The 5,744-nt window shown below is 39.2% G+C and overlaps 1 pseudogene; it reads right to left on the bottom strand.

Annotated features, from left to right (window-relative positions):
* Positions 1–305: 305 nt before the first annotated feature.
* LOC148195286 (uncharacterized) lies at positions 306–3,409 on the bottom strand (annotated as a pseudogene).
* Between the last annotated feature and the right edge of the window lie 2,335 nt (positions 3,410–5,744).

Below are 5,744 nucleotides of genomic sequence, written 5' to 3'. Positions count from 1 at the left end.
GGGCGTTGTCCTGCATTACGGGCATCCCTAAACATCTCTGACAGCCGATGAGATGCTTTCATGTGGAAATTTCTGTGTATCTGACTTTCATGTTCAGGTTTCCACTGCACCTTCATCTGTAACATTAAAGAGAACAAACATTGATTACAAAACATACTAAAATAAGACGGACATTAGTGTAATAGATTGCTGACCTGAAAGCGCTGCCAGAATAGCTTTCTGTCGTCATCAGGTATTGCTCCCCAAGTAGGCCATGGACTTAAAACTGTTGCTTAATTGAACGTGTGATGGCTTGGGAAGCAACTCTAGATGGAATAAACCTGCATAACAAAAGTCATTTCAATTACAATATGGTTTAAACATCAAATGATATCAACAGATTATAAACTTACCCTTTACCATAGGGCTCAATCCATGGTCGATCATGGAGGGGCGGGTCAAGACCTTCACCATCACCACTTGAATCTGGATCAGCAGGTGGTGTGACAGTCTCAGAAGGAGGTACAGAAGATGAGGAAGGTATAGAAGTAGGGTCAGGGAGAGGAGTGGGGGTAATAACAATAGGGGGAGGAGTGGGGGTGGCAATAACAGGAGGAGGAAGAGGGTCTGCTGCAGGGGTAGTAGAAGGGTATGCTGTAGGAGGAGGAGAAGGGTCTACTGTAGGGGTAGTAGAAGGCTGTGCTGCAGGAGGAGGAGAAGGGTCTGCTGCAGGTGTAGGAGCCTGTATAATAGGGGTAGGAGGAGGCCACACAGATGATGTACTACCTGCAGCAGTGGTAGGTAGTCTAGCAGGCACCCTAAGTACATACTTTGGTGCCTACCGTTGCCTCTTTGTAGGCCTTGCTACCCCTCTTCCTTTATCAGGACGTTCTGAACCTTGTCCTGTCATTACTGCATTCAAATGGTTACAAATAAAGCGAAAAAATATAAATGAATAAAGAAGGATCAATTGGAATTTAAAGTCAATGTATAAGTAATTGCATACAACTTTAAGATGGTATTTTAGATAACGGTAATGAAATGATAGTCCAATTTGCTACAATAGATGTTCAACATTCAATCATCGTCATCATGATCATCATCTTCATCTTCATCTTCAGCATCGTCTTCATCATCATCATCTTCTTGTTCTTCTTCTTCATCGTCATCATCGTCATCATCTTCTTGTTATTGTTCTTCTTCATCTTCTTCTTCTTCTTCTTCTTCTTCCTCTTGTTCTTCATCACCTTGTATTGTTGCTTCTAATTCATCTCCATCACCATCAGGGTCGACCAATGCGGTTATTAGTTCAACTTCGATAATTTCTTGTGGTTGTGACATTTGGTCAAGTTGGTAGGCTACATCTTCCTCAACTTCATTTGAGTCTATGCGACCTCTAGGCTTCGTTTGTATTGCTACGGCCCAACCACGCTTGTCAATATTGCGAAATGGTGGATATGGCACATAATAAACCTGTCTGACATTAGATGGTAGAATGAAAGGATCAAAAGGTCCATATCTTAATCTCTAGTTCAGTTCGACAATATTAAAGCTTGGATTGACTCTAGTACCAGCTCTAGAAGGATCAAACCATTCACAATAAAAAAGTACCACTCTATTTGGAGAAGTAGCGCTGTTGTACTCTAACTCATATATTTTATGAATGATGCTGTAGAAATCATCATAAGAACCCTCTGTTAGGCCCTTGACATACACACCACAATTTGATGTTTTCTTTCCTTTAGACCATTCATGTGTATGGAATTTGTAACCATTGATGAAGTAAGTGTGCCATTCTTTGACACATCTCATTGGCCAATTGGAGAGATGTCTTAACTCTTGAACCGTGGGAGTTAATGCCTGATTAAAAACCTACAAAGGTACTAACAAAATTATAAAAGCAATAGTCAAATTAACCTTGCTCTAAACGTAGGACAAAACTACGGACCTGATTTCTAAACCAATGGGGAAACTCTGAGTGTATTCTACCAGAAGTATTTCCTTCTGCGACTTGCTCAACCACAACAAATGAGCTGGTACAAATGAAATTCATTAGTGTATAACAATTAAACCGTTTGATAGATTAGAGATGGATGATTACATACTCAAGGTACGGCTTGACTTCACTGCAATTGATCAAGACATGGACATGAGCAGAGTTGAATTCAGCATCAGTTAACCAATGAGTGAATTCTTTCCCTGCGTGACGGCCTGATTGTCGGAAAACTGATAATGCACCTTCACGTGGTTCAACTTGCCATTGCATTTCAATTCTGACATGAGTGGGGGACAACATGAAGGTCTTGAAATAATGTGAACAAAAATAAGTTGTCTCTCTGTGCAAGTAAGCTGCACAAATTGAGCCTTCCACTCTAGCTTTATTTTTAACTGAACGTTTGGATTCTCCCATAAACCTTTCAAAGGGATACATCCACCTGTACTGCACGGGTCCCCCAAGCCAAGCTTCATATGCAAGATGAATTGGAATGTGCTCCATTGAATCAAAGAATGCAGGAGGGAATATTCATTCCAATTTGCATAGAATAATCGGGATATTTTCATCCATCTTTTTAAGGGAATTCTCCTTTAGTGTCATGCAGCACAAATCTTTAAAGAAGTTACTGATTTCTATCAGTGGATTTAACACGTGCATTGGCAAACAACTGAACGCAAGAGGGATGAAAGTCTCCATGAATACATGACAATCATGACTCTTCAACCCTTGAATAGTACCGTTCTGAACATTGGCACATCTGGACAAGTTAGAAGCATATCCATCGGGCATTCTAAGCTCCTTGATCCATCCACACACTATTCTTGTCTCGTCTTTTGACATGGTGTAATTTGCTTTTGGTTTAAATAATCGGCTGTTACCTTGTGCCTTCAACTCTAAGTCTTTTCGTCCACAATACAAAGGTAAATCTTTTCTTGCTTTCTCATTATCTTTTGTCTTACCTTTAACATTCATAACTGTGTTGAAGACATTGTCAAAGAAATTTTTTTCTGTGTGCATGACATCGATGTTGTGTCTTAGCAAGTTGTCCTTCCAATAGGGAAGTTCCCAGAATATGCTTCTTTTAGTCCAATTATGTCATTCCCCAAACCCTTCTAGCCTATTCTGACCAGATTCTGTGACTTTTGGATAGTCTTTCACTCTTCTCCACACGTGTGATCCAGTCAACTTTGGCGGGGGCATATCCGTTTCAACTTGTCCTTTGCGAAATGCCTTTTTGTTTCTTCTAAAGGGGTGATCAATGGGCAAGAACCGTCGATGGCAATCAAACCAACTACTTTTCCGGCCATGACTCAATTGGAATGACTTTGTATGTTCCATGCAATGTGGACAAGCTAATCGACCATGTGTGCTCCAACCAGATAACATGCCGTACGCTGGGAAGTCATTAATAGTCCACATCAAGGCTGCCCTCATAAGGAAATTTTGCCTCCTTGAAACGTCATACGTCTAAACACCATTCCATAACTTCTTCAAATCATCAATCAAAGGCTCCAAGTACACATCAATCAATGATTTGGAATTAGATGGACCTGGTATTATACACGATAAAAACATGTAAGGCTTTGTCATACACATCTCAGGTGGTAGATTGTATGGGGTAACTATCACGGGCCAGCATGAATACGGTGATGCAGACGCCTGAATGTAGGGGGTAAACCCATCAGAGCATAGACCAAGTCTGACGTTACGTGGTTCACTAGCAAAGGATGGATGTTTACGATTGAAGTGCTTCCAAGCTTCACCATCAGAAGGATGACGCAAAAAACCCGGAGTTTTGTTACCATCATGCCATGTCATGTGTACTGATGTTTTCATTGAAGTAAATAATCTTTGTAATCTTGGAATTATAGGCAAGTAGAACATGGACTTTAATGGAATTGGTTTTTTTTGCCTCCGTCCAGCATGCATTGTCTGATATCGAGGTAAGCCACAAAACTTGCATTCAACCAACAATGCATCATTTTTGCCACTGTCATTGTCATAGAATAACATACATCCATTAACACAACAATCAATCTTCTTGACATTCAATCCCAACTTTGAAACACATTTTTTGGCTTGGTAATAGTTCTTCGGCATGAAATTATTTGGTGGTGTCAAATCTAACATCAATTTTGTATAGAAGTCCACTACTTGAATGGGAACGTTCCAATTAGATTTCCCAGCCATGAGTCTAATGCACACTGACAATTTTGACTCAGATGAACCTTCAAATACAGGTGGATTTGCCTCTGTCAGTAAATTGTAAAACCTCTGCGTCGTTTCATTTGGAGGCTCTTTATCATGACTATCGTCTGCTTCTTCAGCATGGTGACGAAGAGCATTGTCGACCATCTCTTGCATATAGGCAAATTGATCTATCTCAGATGTATGTACAATAGTATTCGAACCTAATGCAAGCCGTTTTTCAGCTGCAGTGGAGGCTGAAGGAATTTCTTCACCATGAAATGTCCAAACCGTGTAATTAGGCATGAACCCTTTTTGGTAAAGGTGAACTTTGACGACTTCATCTTTCAAAATCCTTGTACATTCGCACTTGATGCATGGACATCGAATCCCTCCATCAAGGGCATAATATTGATATCGTCGGGCCTTCTCCACGAACTCTTCAACTCCGATGACAAAAGATTCCTTCAAACCTCTCCTTCCACTATAACAACGGTCGTACATCCATCCACGATGGTTGGGAAAATGGGCCATGTTCTGTGACAAGCCAAACAAATAAAAACTTAGCCAAAACAACAACACTTCATGTGACATAAGTAATAAACCTATTACTACTCAAGTCGAACATGGAAGGCAATTTCAACACTATGGTCATAGGCATTCAATAAGGGCATGCAAAGAGAAGTCCTCGGTATTGAAATGCCTTAGACATACTACGGGTGCTCTGTATTAAAGTTGGAGGAGACAACTTATTACAACAAAAGTTCTCTTCTCTACAGTACTTCCTAATAATTTGTAGTTTCTAAGTGTTTAGTGTATTTTTACCCTTCTCATTGCTTTGAGAATGTGTGTAGTACCATAGGTACTTAAATGACTACTCCACTTAATGAAGTTATAGGCTAACAAATGAAATACAAGGTAAATGAACATACCATATAGACATCAACATAATTTAGGCAATCAAATATCTATAAAAGCATGGATATATACAACAATCTAACCATGGATGTATTTATGCAGTTTGCAAATTCGAACCATTAAAGTGCAGTTTATGTAGTTATTTTGAAGAAGAAAAAGTTGTATTGGGTGTCTATTTTCGTGCAGCAGGGATGTTGTGCTATTTGGCAGTTTAAACAAGTTGTGTTTGTTGTATTAAACTTGTTACAGCATTGAAAATGAAGCCACATTGAAAATCCAGCCAGATTATATACAAATTACAGAAAGAAGACCCTTGAGAACTAAAAATCTGCACTTATCTTTTATGCAGAGGATTAGGACCAGTGTAGATTGGACCTTAGATGATGTTAGTCTGATCACTTACTATGGTTCATGTGTCCATATTTTTTCACTGCATGAATGTGTGTGAGAGAGAGCTTTGAACTGGAATAATATCATTGCATATCTATCTAAGTCAGTTTATCAAATATGGTACACCTATTTATAATAGTTCAACAATGATCTTATAAAAAAAGGTTTAGTTTTCTATATTGTACACCTATTTATAATAGTTTTAAGCTTGTAGGCATTTTAAAATTGACCAATTGAAGTCAGAATTTGGATCTTTCCTTGTACATTTCTGGTC

Source organism: Vigna umbellata, chromosome 7 (assembly GCF_029865625.1).
Source record: "Vigna umbellata cultivar VRB3 chromosome 7, Vumbellata_1.0, whole genome shotgun sequence".
NCBI classification, from domain to species: Eukaryota; Viridiplantae; Streptophyta; class Magnoliopsida; order Fabales; family Fabaceae; genus Vigna; species Vigna umbellata.
Note: the sequence above shows the minus strand (reverse complement) of the source record. Positions and strands in the feature narration are given on the sequence as shown.